The sequence below is a fragment of the Parus major genome, chromosome 3 (assembly GCF_001522545.3).
Source record: "Parus major isolate Abel chromosome 3, Parus_major1.1, whole genome shotgun sequence".
NCBI lineage: Eukaryota > Metazoa > Chordata > Aves > Passeriformes > Paridae > Parus > Parus major.
Window position 1 is genome coordinate 25,840,480 of NC_031770.1, and position 15,962 is coordinate 25,856,441.

The window sequence follows — 15,962 nt, forward strand, 5'->3', positions numbered from 1 at the left end:
AAATCCTGAACTTCATCAGCATTTCTGCTGATAATACTGCTAGATTTGATATCTTCCAGTAAAATTGAAAAAAAAAAAAAAGAAAGAAAAAGCAATCTTGAGCTGCTGCAGTGAAGGGGGCAGGAAGTGCCCACTGCAGGGTCTGTGGTCCACACAGCTTTTATTTCATGGAGACACACAGACAGCCTATTCCCTGGTGACGGCTCACTGCGCTTTCCAATCCTGCACAGGATTTCCTTCTGTCTGAAAGTGTAAGAGTCGCTCCAGTAAACACTCTGCATATGTGTTCCAGCTGCTGCGCTCATTCTGCCAGCACAGCCCAGTGACAAGAAAAGTATTATTTCCTACTAAAACCTTCTAATCACCAGACCATGCCATTTTCACCTAGTTGTTCCAGGCATCAGGAGCTTGCATTGCTTTTGGTAACCTAATCATGATTAAGAAATTAGCTTTTGCATCCCAGCACAGTAACCCCCATCTCAGGATTCTGCAAGCTGAACTTGTGAGTAGGCTGAGCTGTGCTGAGAGCTCAGTTTCCAAGAAAACTTGCATTGATTAATATAGGCTCCAGAACCTATATTCTTGAAAATATTGATACATATGCAAATTCATATGTAAATATGTAAATACACACATCCATACACACTATATATCCGTGTTCATATTATATATAATACATACACATGTGTTAAGAAGAAATTACCATCTGTACAATTTGCTGATGTTCCTATTTATTTTGGCAGGGTCTTGCCTTTACAGGAAGAGGGTTTTTTTTGTTGCAAAGCCCAGCACAGCTTTGCCATTCCTTTCTAGAACAACTGCATGGAACATGATGGAGAGAAACTTTCTCAATCTGCAGTAAAGAAAATAAGACTTAAGAACAAGCTTAAGACATATCCTATTACTAGCATAACAATGACTTTTTTCAAAACTGGGCTATCCTGTCCCTAGGGACATTTTAGTAGATTTCTTTTAACCCTTTCTTTAGAGGAATTGTGACAATTTTTTAAACTCATTCTTCAAATATTGTTCAAAGAATACATTTTATTTAGTACTAATACTTCTTTCCTTTTTAGGGAACCACTGTCAACAGCTCTGCTATGCTGCAGTTCCATAAATCTTCTGGAAAAACAAAATAAAATACAAGTCCAACTCTCATCAGTTTTCATTTTCAGGTTTACAATTTTTATCCTTCTTCAATGAAATAAAATCCTCACAACCCCTCAACAGGAAGTTTTTAATTGTTCAACTCATATGTACTCAAACAGGACTGACAGGAGAACCCTGATTGTTCAAATGGAAATTGGAGCATGGTAATTACACAGTCAAAACTGACTTCAAATAAAGGGAAAAGCTTCTTCTATACAGCACAAAATATGCAAACCTAAGTTCAAACGCAGGCCAATTCAGCAAAATACGCTGTTCTATACAACTTAGAGCAATTTTGGGATGAAGAAGATATTTTAACTCTCATATTTACATTTTGATGATTATTTTAATGCATTAATATACATAAAGGAGGCCAAGGAAAAGCAAACATTGCCAGATCTGTAAATATGATGGACGTATTGCCAACATTTATGTTGGCACCAGATGTATCCACTTAGTGACACATTAACACAAAGCTTTGAGTTAAAAAAAAATCACACAATTATGTTTTTCTAAAAAATTATGTTTTTCCATAACCCATTTCATATGAAAATATCCATGTTTTATGCCCTTCCTTCAAAACCAATCAAAATATTTTACTAGGTTGATGAAGTAGCTTGGCAATTTGGCATCTACGTCTGCATGGCCATTGAGGGATACAGTTAAATTCCCAGCTCTACAAGCTGAAACAGATGTGGAAACTACACCAGTGATCTTCATATGCTGTAGGAAGGAACTCTCCTCTTCCAAAGAACTGAACTCCTTGAGAGCAGAGTGCCAGGTGAGGATACTGAAATGTGCTAGGGTTGTGAATCCCCAAAAAAATGGGATTTACGGAAGATTTGCCTGCTGTGGACAGGCACTGTGTTATCACATGCCATCAGCATTTTTATCCATCTGTACTGCAAGGATTAACTTACCCATGTTAATGTCCATATGATCTATGCTTAAAGTATAGAAGACAAATATATAAGGATGAAAAAAGCAAAACCACAAAGAAGTCCTGGCAATATTTTGCTTATTAAAAATAATTCCTTAGGGGCGTCTCTAATGAGGAAAACTTGACACAAATGAGCCTTTTTGAATGTCTGTCAGTGATGTTGTAACCACATTAATATTCACATTTAGTGCATTCACCAGTTTGTCTGCTCCTCTTAATACTGTTCATAAATTCCTTTCTGGTAAGTCTTCCCAGACAGTGTGTATCAAAGGGATTATTGTACTTAATGGGTGATTAAAGCCACTTGCCCTTCAGCCTCATGCCTGCAATGCCACCTTAGGCATACAATAATAAGCCTGAAATGACTAGCTGTCATGTCTCATTGCTTAATTATATTGTCATGAAGGTGCCCTCCTCAGAAACCTTCTTAGAAAATCCAAAAGAAACACACTTCAGCAGTCGTTTTCTTTTCTTCAAAGGTTTTTACAATTATTATTATTTCTTAAAAGCTAAAAGAAAACACCAATAGTCTTAAACAAGCAAATCCATAGAGCTGCAAGTCCAAAGAGTCCTAGACCTCAAGACTGACATGAAATATCTCACAAGAGATGGAAATCCTGTCCTGGCAGGAATCCACTATGTCAAAGAGCAGCTCAGTGGTTATTACAGTCTGTAATACCTGTTGTTTAGCAGTAATTTTCAAGGGAATTAATTTCAGTTCAAATGACATGTCCAGGGACTTTCCACACACCTTGAGTCACTGGCTGCTAGATTGCCCCTGGAGGGACAGTGGGGACCTCTCAGGCTCTCAGGCACAGCCTACAGGTTTCTTGGTGGCCAGAGCTGTAAGAAATGTAATGACCATCTCATTTCATCTAGTTTGGTTCAAGCCCAACATGACTTTTGTAGCACTGCATGAGCAGTCCCATGAAAAAGCAGAAGACGCACACCTTTTTCTTCACATGGAAACACTATGAAAGAGACTTTATTGTTATTTAAATTCTCCCCAAACTTGGCTGTGTACAAGTCAGCAGTTGATCTTTTTCATTATGTTTTTCCTCAGGAGTAGATGATGTTGAAGTAATTCCTAGTCGCACTACTCACAGATGTTACTGTGGGGAGAAATGGAGTTATATCTATGGAGCTTAACACAAATTTCTAACAATGTTCCTTCTTTTCCATCCAAGGGGCATGATGGAAGGCAGGCCATGAGGGGCAGTCTTGTCCCATACATGGAGCTAGGTCTGAGAATGATTTCCTCCTTTTTGTGCTTTTTCATACATTTATACACAGGCACATGCAGAATTGTAGCTCATTTTCAATAAATATGACCAAAACCAGTTCCATTAAAAAAATTGCTACAGGCAACAGCATAAGGGAGGAAACTACTCTGCAATGCATTAATCATGAAATTATGAGTTTGACAGCTGTTCGTGATAAAACATTAAGAGTTTTAGAGAGCTGTGATTTGATAGCTTCATATTATGACAAGCTAGTCCTGTCTGTTCGTGTTTCAGTGATTAACTCCCATCATTCTGTCTAGCTTTGTGCAGTAAGAGCAGTTTCAGAGGTGGAAACTTTGCTCTTCTGCTACTTAGAGCAGCTATGATGTGTCTGAGTCTGTCATGACAGCATCAGCAAGAGACAAATCTGGGAATACAGCTTAGGCTAGACAAGCCTAGGGAATACTGCAAAAGAACACTGACCCACAGATCTACTCCCCCAATCAATTTTTACTTGCACATGAAATTCATGTGCATCCTTGACCATGTATTCCCCACTGTCATGGCACCATGCATGTTGCTTTTATATAATGCTACCTGCACCTCCAGCTCTGATATCAAACCAACTGCATCTATAGCAACTATTAAGCTGCTAACACAAACTACGTGACACATATATAAGCAAGCAATATTATGCTAAAAACGACCTATCACAGTTTCAAATAATGTCTTGGAGTCCAGCATTTTGAAGTGCATAGATGACTTTGGAACTGAAATTTTCACCAGGAAAAAAAATGATCCTGTTCTTTGTAATTTCCATATGTGGAGTCATACCAGTCCATTACAATTCAATTAATTGACTCCAACAGTAAAGAAAACAACCATTAGCTAGCAACCTATAGAGATTTCCTTTCTTCTCATGGTCCAGAGCTTTTAATCCCTTAGCAAGCACAAGTGGCTGCTGAAGTGCATTTGTTCAGGGCTCAGTTTAAAATATGAATTAATGGAGTTGTAATACTGCCATAAATGAAGATATTTAACATTATCCCTGAACATTACATCCTTAAACATGCCTACTCTACAGTAGATTAAATCCATTGAATACCCAGCTACACATATTTATGCTAGTTGGGTGTCTAGTAAGGAGTCCTTCTTATAAAAATAAGATAATTTAGCTATAACTATTGCATAGCAACTACTGTAATTAGAGGACCTCTTGTAATAGTACAGACCAGCAATAGTTAATGGAGTTATTTTTTTTTAAAAAAAGGCAAGCATTACCTCAAGGGGGAATAGAGTTCTTCTTTTAGAAAAATGACTTTTAAATAACATCCTAAAAGGCTAGCAAGTCATTAGTCATTTTCAATAATGACAACAGGTAATTTATTGTCATGCACATGCCATGCAGTTAACAAAGGGGTCAGCTCTAGGTGTGTTAGCAGCAGGAGTTCTCAAAATAGATGTGCAAGGAACAGTCACACTAATCCAAAAATTAGGTCAGATTTTCTATATTTTATTTTTAGTCAAATAGAAATACTGATAGAAATACTAAAACTTACAATGAAAAATATCCAAAGATTCAGGTTAGATTTTCAAAAGCTGCTAATAATTGTGAGCATTCAATTGGCAATGCATTAACATAGTCAGATTATCAAATTTGGGCTCAGATTCTCCAAAAACAACAACAAAAACAAAGGCTATTTAAGGTGTCTCGGATAATTTCCATTTTAAAGGCAGAAGCCTGTAAAAGTAGCTATTTCAGAAAATGTACCTCTTAGTTCATGTGCTGATATGGTATAAGTCCACAGACAGGTATGTGAGTGGGGACATCCATGTAGTCATCAACCCTAAGCAGATTCCAGCACCATCTGTACCTGAATGTTTTTACAACCAGTGTTTCTACAGGTTTCCTGGATGCTGGGAAAGAAGTCTCTCCTAACTACATTATTGAACAGAAAACATATACTGTGGTCACTTTTTTTTGTTTTAAAGAACAACTGTTACATGATGTTCTGTTACCACCAATACTAAATCACCTTTTAGCTCAGACTAGAGCATAAAGTGTCTGAAAATCCATCCATCTGAAGAAAAAGGCCTAGAGTTTTCATTATTATCAGGAATACCATCAGGGGAACAAATCTGTCCAGCTGGTGGAAGTCTGTTGCCAGGGTTCCCCCAAGCGCTCTCTTAACCTGCAAACACCACCTGGGATGCGTAAGAAGCTGAGACTTGCTGCCTTCATAACTTCACTGGTTTGGTGACATGTTATGAATAGGAGAAATATTAGGAATGATTTTAAGCATTCCTTCCCTGATGCTCCAAATCCCTTGTTTACTTTATTGCCTGAGAGCTGTCAGCTTGGCCCCTGAGTTGACAAGTCTTGAAGTTGAGTGAAGCTGTCAAACAATGATTTGCAGTAGGCAGCCACCTCCGAAAGGTTTCAGTACACAGAAATTTGAAGAGAAACAGCGATAACCTTTCAAACTCCCCTAGTTTTCTGCTGTTTGACATGCACAGAGTTTGAAGCAATGCCATTTAACACAAAAACATCAAACTGAAAGTAATTACTCAGCTGCACGGGAAGAGGTAGGAAAATACTTTGCTTTTCCTAAACAAGATTCCAGGTGGTGCTGATCTTGAACCTCAGAAAGCTTTTGATCAAAATTATCAGCGTGGAAAAATACATCCATAGGAAATGTGTTATTGCAAAACCAATATGGCTACCAAAGTAAGTCCAAATTATTAAATTCAAACCCAAGTATGAACTAATGCAAAAATTTGAATTTGTTTGGGTCTGGAATTTTGATGTAGTTTAAGCTCTCTCCTTTTCAGTGTATAAACCTAGGGAACAATGACAGTTTTGACAATTGTTACTTACCTGGAAAGGAAGTTTACAACTTGACTTGGAAATTTCCACTATTTGTCATGCAGGAGGGGTCCTTTGTGTTCCTCCTTGGAAGCTGGACAGACTATTTCAGTACTGAACTCTATTCTTTAAACAGCGACTTTAAGAGAAGCCTGAAGTTCAACGAGTATTTCAGGAAAGTGCATACACTTTTCAATAATAAATCCATCATTAAACTTCTTGGCCTCGTGGCCTGCATCTCTTAACACTTTGTGCCATTTGTATGTGTTCTGAAAGGCTGTGGAAGGATGCTGTTGGCTGATGGGTCTGCATTAGCAAGTCCAGATTTAAGGAAGAACAGAAATTTTTTTTAATAAGATGATCAACTTGATACATAAGTCCTGAATGAATATCAAAAGAAACAAATTCATTTTGCAATGGAGTATGTATTTTTTGTTTAGAATGTAAGAAAACAAAATATATTTAATTATTTATATTTAGGCTTACATAAAGTTGTGTCATACAAGTATGGCATGAGTACATATGACTTTCTGAAACTTTGGAAAGATGGAAGTGTTTTCTAGTTTTTTAGATTGCTGTATCTTTTCTGATTTAATAGTTAATATGATGTAGTCATGATTTATATTTTCTGTAGAAATTTTACAAAAATCAGCTTTGTAGGTAATTCCTCTTTCACTCAATTAATTAAATCATCAGCCAAACCTTTCCTGACTTCCTCCCTCAAGTCATAAGAAAAAGAGCAAAATTCCCTGGTTCATTTTCTCTTTTAAATTAGTCCAATAGAAGGAAATGAAATTTTCAGAGGGATCGTATGGAGGCTACAGAGTCGGGACTGGCAGGGTCCGCACTGATATCCTCTGTGGCCTTTGGCAAGGCACCAAGCCACTTTCCACTTCAGTCTCTCTGGAGGGAAAAAAAGGACTTATACAGCTTTAGACACATCAGCTATGAGACTCTTGTACTTTTATTTCCCACAGTAGTTAAGTGAGTCCCACTCACTCTGAAAGAGGTTTCTGGCAACACTTAGTGCTACACAATTGCCAATACTAAACCCTAACCCTTCACAGGAGGAAATTGCTCCACTGATTAAACCTGGTCCAAGCAGCATGCACTGAGTGAGAGCTGAGCAGTGACCTTAGATGGAGGAAAAGATGCAAGAAAAACTGGCAAATGCTAGGCTTCAGTCATGTTTGCAAGAGACTGCAAACTGCTCCAGGATTACACTGAGACAAGAAGGCAGAGTACACACTGCTCTCCTGACACAGCAAATAAAAAAAAAAAAAAAGCAAAAGGCAGCCAAACAAAGCAAAGCACCTGCAGCGTGAATTTCTGGGCTTTGGCATGAGAATTAGATCATGTTGCTTATAGGACAATAATTAGGAAGGGAGTTTCTAGGCTCATAATTAAAGAGTTAAGGGCTTACCATCCCTGAGTTGCAGATGTATTACGTGCCATAAAAGGTGTCAAGAAAAGTTCAGGAGAGTTGTGAAGAAATCCTGCCAAAACTCATGCCCAAACACATTTGATAATAAAATATGTGTACATGACAAGCATGTCTGACAGTTCAGTTTTCTAGACACTACACGGAGTTTTGAAGAAACATTAGATGTTGATGGATCTGCCTTTTACATTTGATAGTACAAACCAAAAGGAAAAAGGAGATAAACATTGTATAACCTAATTAATGCATTAGTGTATTAGTGTATCTTCCTCCTCATAAACCTTGGCAGCAAACCCTTTTACTTTTAACAAAGAGCTATTTTGATCCTGTTGCAAGGAGTCCTGCTTGCTTGGTGAAAAGTAATAATATTCATTTCAGCTCTGGGTGCTTTCCTGCCCTCTCCACCAGCTTCATATTTGCTACTTGTCGAAACAAGTGATGTTCTTTCACTCCACAGGCTATAACTGAGTTTGCTAAAAATATCACGTGGTTCATGCACTTCATGACAAATGGTTAGTGGTGATGATAAAGCAGAGGTAACCCATAAAACCCAAAACCCAAGGCTTTGCACCCACTCAGAAACTCCCTGAGGTGAGTCTGGAGGTGGGAACACAGATCCTCTGTTTTTACAGAGGCTGGATGGAGGATCAGGGTCCAACAAAGCAAGGCAGGCAGATCCCACACTGACAGATAGGAGGCTGTCTTCCACTTTGCATCTTCCTGAGGTTGTCTTGTGATAAAATCTTCTCCTTCTTGCTGTAGGAGTTAACATTTTAAGTCCTTATTCTGAGTCTTTAGGCATGTGCTGAACTTTTTCTTCCTGTCTGCAGTCTCAGGAAAGTCAGTAAGACTGCTTGAAATATGTACAGCCTGTACATATTGTACAATATGTAAAGCCTGTATCTTTGCAGGACCTGGGAAAAGGTTAACACCAAGAGCACCCTAAGGAGGCTAACAAGATGGAGTTGCAAGCATATTTTCTCAAGAAAAGCAATTAAAAATGACATGATGTTAGAACAAGTCAGTTTAAAAAGAATAACAGAACATTCACCTGCAAGTAACCTCAGGAGACTGGTCAAGGCTTGGAGAAATAAAGCGGTCTCACAAATTGCCCAGTGTTTAACTTGAAGTCCATTTGTTAATTTTGTAAACACGGCTGCTTCCGTTTTGCACTGACACGCTATTGACAGTGAGACTTGAATCCTGCCAGGAAGGAAGTATCAGGTTTCAGGCAGCTTTGGGACGCTTCTCAAGTCTATCTTCACCTGAAGGGCTTTGGCTATGGTTACTGACAGAATGGTGCATCTCGGGCTCCATGTGAATGAAAACCGCCTTACATTTGAGGTCTGCATTTGAGATCATGGCACAGTAGGTGCCTACAGACAGCTCAGGTGAGGAGGTTGCTCTTCCTTTTACCAGCCTTTACCCAAGGGATTTCATTTTCCCCCCCACCAGCCATACAGCAGCACCAGCTGACAGCAGATTCATGCTTTCCAGACACATTTTCCCTGGTGTGGATACAGCCAGATGGGCTAGGAGACCTTCATGTGGAACTAGGTCTGGCTTCTTCAGCCCAGCCACACTGCACACTGCCCTATCCAGCTGCCAGCCATCCCAATTGGTTTCTCAGTATAATTTCACTCATTGCCTGTCCCATTTGGTATAACTGTGTCCTCAATAACATGGATGCCACTCTGGCAGTAGTGTGCTCATCACACATTCCTTCAGAAGGTGCAGTGCCATGATTTTTGAACATCTTTCCTGCTGGAGGATTAGATGCAGATTGCTCAGGATTTGAGAAATTAAATTCCACATATATGATACTGGAAACCATAGCCCCATCCCTTATTAATAGTGCAGGCAGAAAGGCACCCTAGGCACTACTTATTTAGTATATATACCAAATAAAGAAGAAACTGGCCTGTAGACATTTTCTAGGGCACTGGGAATCCTGGTCACATCATTTCAGATTACACATAGGACCAATTGTGCATGTTCATATGAAACACAGGCTCTTGTTAGCTTTGGTCTACTAGTTTCATATGCTAACTTCGAAGGTTAAAGTATTTTGTTTTAAAAGAATAGAGAGTATCTGAAATCCTGAAAGTGATCTGAAATCCATCAACCCATCAGCAACTAGCGTGTCCTGGTGAGCATCACAAACCAGGAGCTAGCTCCTGAAGGTGTGTCTCCTCATGGTGAATGGGGTTATCTGTAACTGAGGTCCCCCAGGCAGCTGTGGGTGAGGTGCAGCTTCCTGTGGGTGAAAAGAAGCACCCAAGAAGCATAGGAAGGTCTGAGACATGGCAGAGTTGTACTGCAACCAGCAGAGCTCCTGCAGTCCCAGCTGGTGGTCTCCAACCACTCTCTATAAAGTCAAGGCAGTGCCATGCTGGCTGCTCAAAGCAAACCTTTTGTCAGCCACCCACTGCCATTTGTCACCTCCACACAGAGCAAGAAGGACACACTCTGTGAGGACCATCACTAGGGGCTTTTCTATGGGTTCAGCTCAAGAAGGGGAGACTGGTCACTGTTGAGTGGTGCAAGAGAATGTATCTATGCTGTGAAAATCTTTGAGGTCTATTTCTAAAGGTAACTCAGCTGCATTTTCATTCCAATTCCCGTTTTTAAGACACACACCTATTTTCCTTTTTCTTTTTTTTTAAGTCTTCCTGCTTTCTTTATTTATACCTCAGGTGTATGTGGTATGAAGGACTAATCTTAAACATTTACAGACTGAGGTTGGTTTGTGGTATTTATTTCAATTTATTATATATTATAGTATGTTTTTGATTATATATGACAATAAATTTGCTGGAATTATAGCTCTCTGAATAATATGCTTTCATGATGTACTTGCCCTTAATTTGTGGATTTTATGGAGAGTTTATTGAGGTTGGATTTCCAGCTTTTCTTTCCACTTGCTCTTTCAATTTGTGTAAATGCATGACAGCAAAAGAAAGGGACAATATGAAAGTTTAACAGTCACAAAAAATGATAGTTTGTCCCATGCAATAAAGCTCCAAAGAACAGTCCCACAGCAGCCTTTCCTCAGTGGCCATTTGGTGGAGACCCCCTCTACCTTTGAATTTGTTCCCTCAGGATAAACAAAATCTTTTGACCATATGCAGGACCCAAAATGGGAATTGTGCCCAGCATGAGCAGGGAAGAAAAGATCAAGAGCTTTTGATCTTGATCTTTGATCAAGACTGGATGGGCCCAGCCTGGCACAGACTGGGAGGACACAGCTAGATTTACCCCATTATTGGTAGAGCGCATTCAGCAGCAGTATCCATCTTCTCCCCATGCTTTCTCACTACGGCTCAGCGCCCCATCTCTTTGCAAACACCCCTTCTGCCTTTGCCATATATGCTGAGATCAATGAGAGGCATATAGCAACAAATGAAAGAACCTGGACTTGCAGTCCAGGCCTACATTTTTGAGTTCTTCCCAAACACTAAACACTTTCTAATTTAAACCCCTTGGTTATGGGATTTAGATAGTTTCTGAGCAGTGTTTGTTTGATTTTTCAGACCAGATAAAAAGTGTTTCAGGTTCTCAGCAAACAGGATTTGACACTGTGCTGAAAGGTAAGAGCTCGGAGGAAAGGGGGGTTTCAGCTCAGCATCACAGCTCAGATAATGAACACACAAAGCACAGTAAATAGGCCACAAGTAGAGGCAGATTGTGGCAAGAAGGAGGTAAGAAACCTACTTGAACAGAGCAGGGACCTCAATCAGTCCCTCCCCAGGCAGTGATTATGGCAGAAATGACTGAAAAGCGTGTAACAGCCGTGGCATCTGAGTCTGCCCAGACTACCTTCCTGGGCAGGTACCTTCACAGCGGCTGTCTGGTATGAGATTAAGCTGGACACATCAAAGAAACATCAAGGCAGGTAGAGCTGTGAGCTGGAGGGAGAGGATGACATAAGAAGACACCTGATACAAGAGGAGATGAGACGTACTGGAGCCTGAAGCTGAGCTCTGATGCACTGCCAGAGGGTCAGGGGGATGGAGAGAAGCCAGAACGGAAGAGACAAGAGGTATCACCTACTCACCAGTGCAGGGGGTGCTGCATCACAATAGCTGTGGAGAGCAGACCTTGACTTTGGTCTTTCTTCTCATCTCTTCAAAGATCGTTGCTTCATATGGCCTCAAGACAACTGGGGAGCTTTACCCAAACTGGCAAAAACAGAAAAAAAAGGAGGAGAAATGTTCAGAAAAGAGAAAATGCAGGCATTTACCAGCCCAAATTTAATTGGGCTGAAGATTCTTTGTGCCTGAAATGCTTATAACAATTTTACTATAGGTATCTTCTGACCTTAGAGAACACTCAAAATCCAAAGCAACCTAAAATTTAGCAAAGAAAATCAGACTTGCTATAGATGTAAGAGGAGGAGTCTCTAGGGTATAAAAATATCTTAAAAAGATACACAACCCTTTTTAAAATTGTCCATAGATTTTAAAATTAATTTCTACTCAAACCTAATATATCTCTGCTGTTCTTTGCAATGGCACCATCACTGTAAAATACGATTGGGCTTTTCCCATAACCTTGTCACTGTTCACCCTCCTCACCCAGACTCACTCTCTTTTCAGGGAATTCTGGTTTGAGATGCAAGTCTTCCCATTAAAACAACAGGAGCCAGCTGAGAAATTCGTGTTTGTTATTAGTCTAATTCAAGATTCATCACCCTACTGCCTTTTGAGAGTGAGGAGGGCGCAGCATCTATATGGGGGAATTTGCAGGGTTGTCCATGTATTGCTAAATGCCTTTTGGGCACACAACAGGACAGGGAAGGGGAAATTATGCAGTTACTGCCTTATCTCATGAACCTTGCTTTTACTTTTCTGATATCTTCACTGAAAAGATTACATAAAATTACTAGACTGCACAAAGACTGTAAAATGCTTTACTTTGCTCAGAAGAGGGATTACGTGTATTTTACCTTACGACACTACAGATCTCATGACACCACAGACTGGGTGAATATTTTGGGACATCTGCACTTCTGAGCTCCTGCCTCAAGCTATTCCTCATTATTTACTGCTAACTAATGAGCAGTCAGGTGGCTGATTCTTTTAACAGAGGGCACCGTTTAGACTGCGGTATACCCTCGAGCACCATTTACCATCTCACACTTTGGTCTGGGCTTTTCATTTAAGTAAATATCTCCCTTCCTTGAAACACTGCTGGATATAACAGATAGAGAGGCAGCCATGTACCAAAATAGACGTATTTCTAAACATTTCCAGCTGCCTTTAGGGCCCATATAGTATATGAGGTGAGATACTGTGAGGTTTCACCACACAGTAAAGAGCAGCCAAAGGGCATTTTCTAAACTTTTTTTTCCTACTGTCTTCCATTTGATGAAAGACTTGTGGTTAAACCTTTATCTTCTATAAACATTTAAAAGTAGGTTACCTTTTATTTTCATGTCTCACTTTTGTTTCATTAGAAGACAGGTTTTACTGCAGTAATTCAGGTGATTGATACCTTGGATCACCTTCAGAAAATAGATGTTAATGATCTGTATCTATGTCTGCATTCCAGCACAGATGTGAGCACAGATGTATTTGCATGCAAGATGCCCACAAAGCGGTGTTTCTTTCCAATGCCATTTTTTCTTTGCTTTTACATAAGGCAGCTCCCATGCACATGGTATGGACACTTCTAAGAGCAGTATTTTTGTCTGATTGCTCTCACTCTTCTCCTCCTCCCACATCTCAGCAAGTATCTCCATGCCATCCAGGCTTACTGATTTTTTTAAACAGCAGACCATTACTGATTCTGTGGCAAACATATGGATGTGGTTCATCACCAAGAGGGTCTCCTAATTATTTTTTTTTAAAAAAAGCTCATTTTCCTTTGCTTTTTTTGAGGTACCTGGCCCTCACAGCTAGTATTCCTAAATTCTCTCTGGAAATTCCAGTCACTGAGGAAAAAAGGAAAAACACAGAGCCTGCAGTTGAACAACTATCTTCTGTAATCTTAAATGGTTATTGCAACTAGCTGCACCTCAAACTCCTGCTGCAAAAGAGCTCAAGCTCTGCCTGGTGACTTGCAGTCACTGTGCCATCACCAACCATGGCTGCACTGCACGTCTAGCAGGACCACAGGAGAATTTCAAATGTTGGCAATTAATAACACTCCTATCTCCCAGTGAAGAAACTGTGCAGCAGTTGCTGTCACTGTACTCTGAATATACAGCTTGAACAGGAAGGTGGCACCAACATTTAAGTAATGCCCAAAATGTTTTTGAAAGTCAACACTGAGTTAGGCTGCGCATCTAAATGAACATTAATTATTCAGTGGAGTGATAGTTAACAATTTAATAGTAAACTCTTAAGAAAACTGAAGCTCACAAAGGAAAGCTGGAATTATTAAAAGAGCTCAGAAAGCTATAACAACCATTAAATCTCCCTTGTCCTTAATGTTTGGGGTTTTTTTATTCCTTAGCAAGCAACCAGACTCAAAATTCAAAAGATGCCAGAAAACTATGAACTTATTTTAAATGAGCTGTGGAAATCTCCCGCTGTCCTGTGTCTCTGTCTGAAGCTATGACCTTCCTGTCCTAATGTCATGTATCTGATCGTATAAAGAAATATTTCTTAGTGCACTTCTTACATTTTACATAATAATTGATTAAAAATGCTTCATATTCCATTTCACTTAATTAATTCACTTATGAAATTGGAGTCCAAACAAACAATGCTATAGAATATATAGTATTTTTTTTTTAAGCCTGAGGGTAATTACACAACAACCTAACAATGAGAAGTTGACCTGGAGAAAGCAGTTATTGGTGCAGACAAGGAAAAATTGCATCATTTATCTGTTAAAGAGAGATTCCTACCGAAAGCCTAAAGCATAGGAAAATGTAGGTACAACAAAACATCTGAAATACACTTTAAATTAGAAAAAATCAGCTAGAAGAGTAAAGAAAAATTAGGAAAAAAACCCAAACTAACTAAAAAGCCCCAAATGCCCAAATCTTCTTGAAACAGATCTGTGGAATGAACAGTTGCTTCTGTTTGGTAAACTAAAATACTTCTCTTAAAATAAAAAAAACACAACTTTTTATAGGAATTTCCTAAAAGAGGTAAGTCAGTCTGCTACAATGTTAATTTAAAAGGAGAGTCTGTTTTGAATGTATCCTTAGAACTGTGAAAAGCAAACTCTTTTTTCCTCAGTAAATCTCATCTCCCTTTCAAACATTCCCTCCAGTGAATAATAATGCCAAAATAACTCAAAAAAAAAAAAAAAAAAAAAAAAAAGGCAGGACTAGTTTTCCATCTTATTTCCTTGCAGGTTTTCTTTGGATTTTAATTCTTTAGGCTGCAGCTTATTAGATTTAATACAAAAAAAAAAAAAAAAAAAAAAAGAAAAAAAAGAAAAAAAAAAGGGTAAATCATGATGAGAAAATACAGGGAAAAGAAAAGACAAAATTTAACCCCAAGACACAAGAGACAGGTGCTTCTGCAAATGAGGTCTGGGATTTCGAACATTAATCCCTAAAGCAGCAGTTTCCTCCTTGCACTGGGAATTTAGGTTGTGATTAATTAATGGCACTTCACTTTCCTGACCTTTATTTGGAAGGTCTTTAAAAAGGCTCTACAGGGAGATACAGATTTCTCTACTGAAAGAAAAGGAAGCTGCAGATTCTCTCCCTGCTACTGTTTAACTTCATCAATTTACAATCTGTAGTTACTGAATGTTCAATTCATCAGCAGACCCAGCCAGGAGGGGCTACAGCTGGTTCAGTTGAAAGAAGTGTGGGCTGTGGGATCTATAGAATCAGTCTTATCTTGGGCCTTGGAACCTTACTGTGGTTGGATTATAAACCGACTTGGCAGAAATCATATACTCCAGAACAAAACTCTCAAGATCTTTCTCATAATGAAGGAGAAATCTTGCTAGTTCAGGAGGAAGAAAACCCATCAAGAATAGCATGGCTAATGAGACATAAGAAATGAAACAAAATTAGCCTGGCTATTTTGGTTTCTTTATTCTGTCAATGTCTTTTTATCTGAGATGAGAGAGAGAGTTCAAAAATAAAATAAAAAATCCCAAAAACAACAAAAGGAAAAGGAAAAGAAAAGGAACAGAGCTATCCAGTGATCCATATCATTCAGCAAGAAGAGAAATAAAAGCACTGGTAGTCAAATTTATGAGCCTTGAGAGATCTTGGCTGAAGTCAGTAGAGAAATACCTCCACTAAATAGTCCCCCTCCCCAGCTAATCACTAACTCCTCCTCTCCCACACTTAAGGGATGAGCTCAAAATATCAATGTTCTACTGTGAGCACAGAGTTTCTCACTCACTCTCTTTAGTGCTGATAAC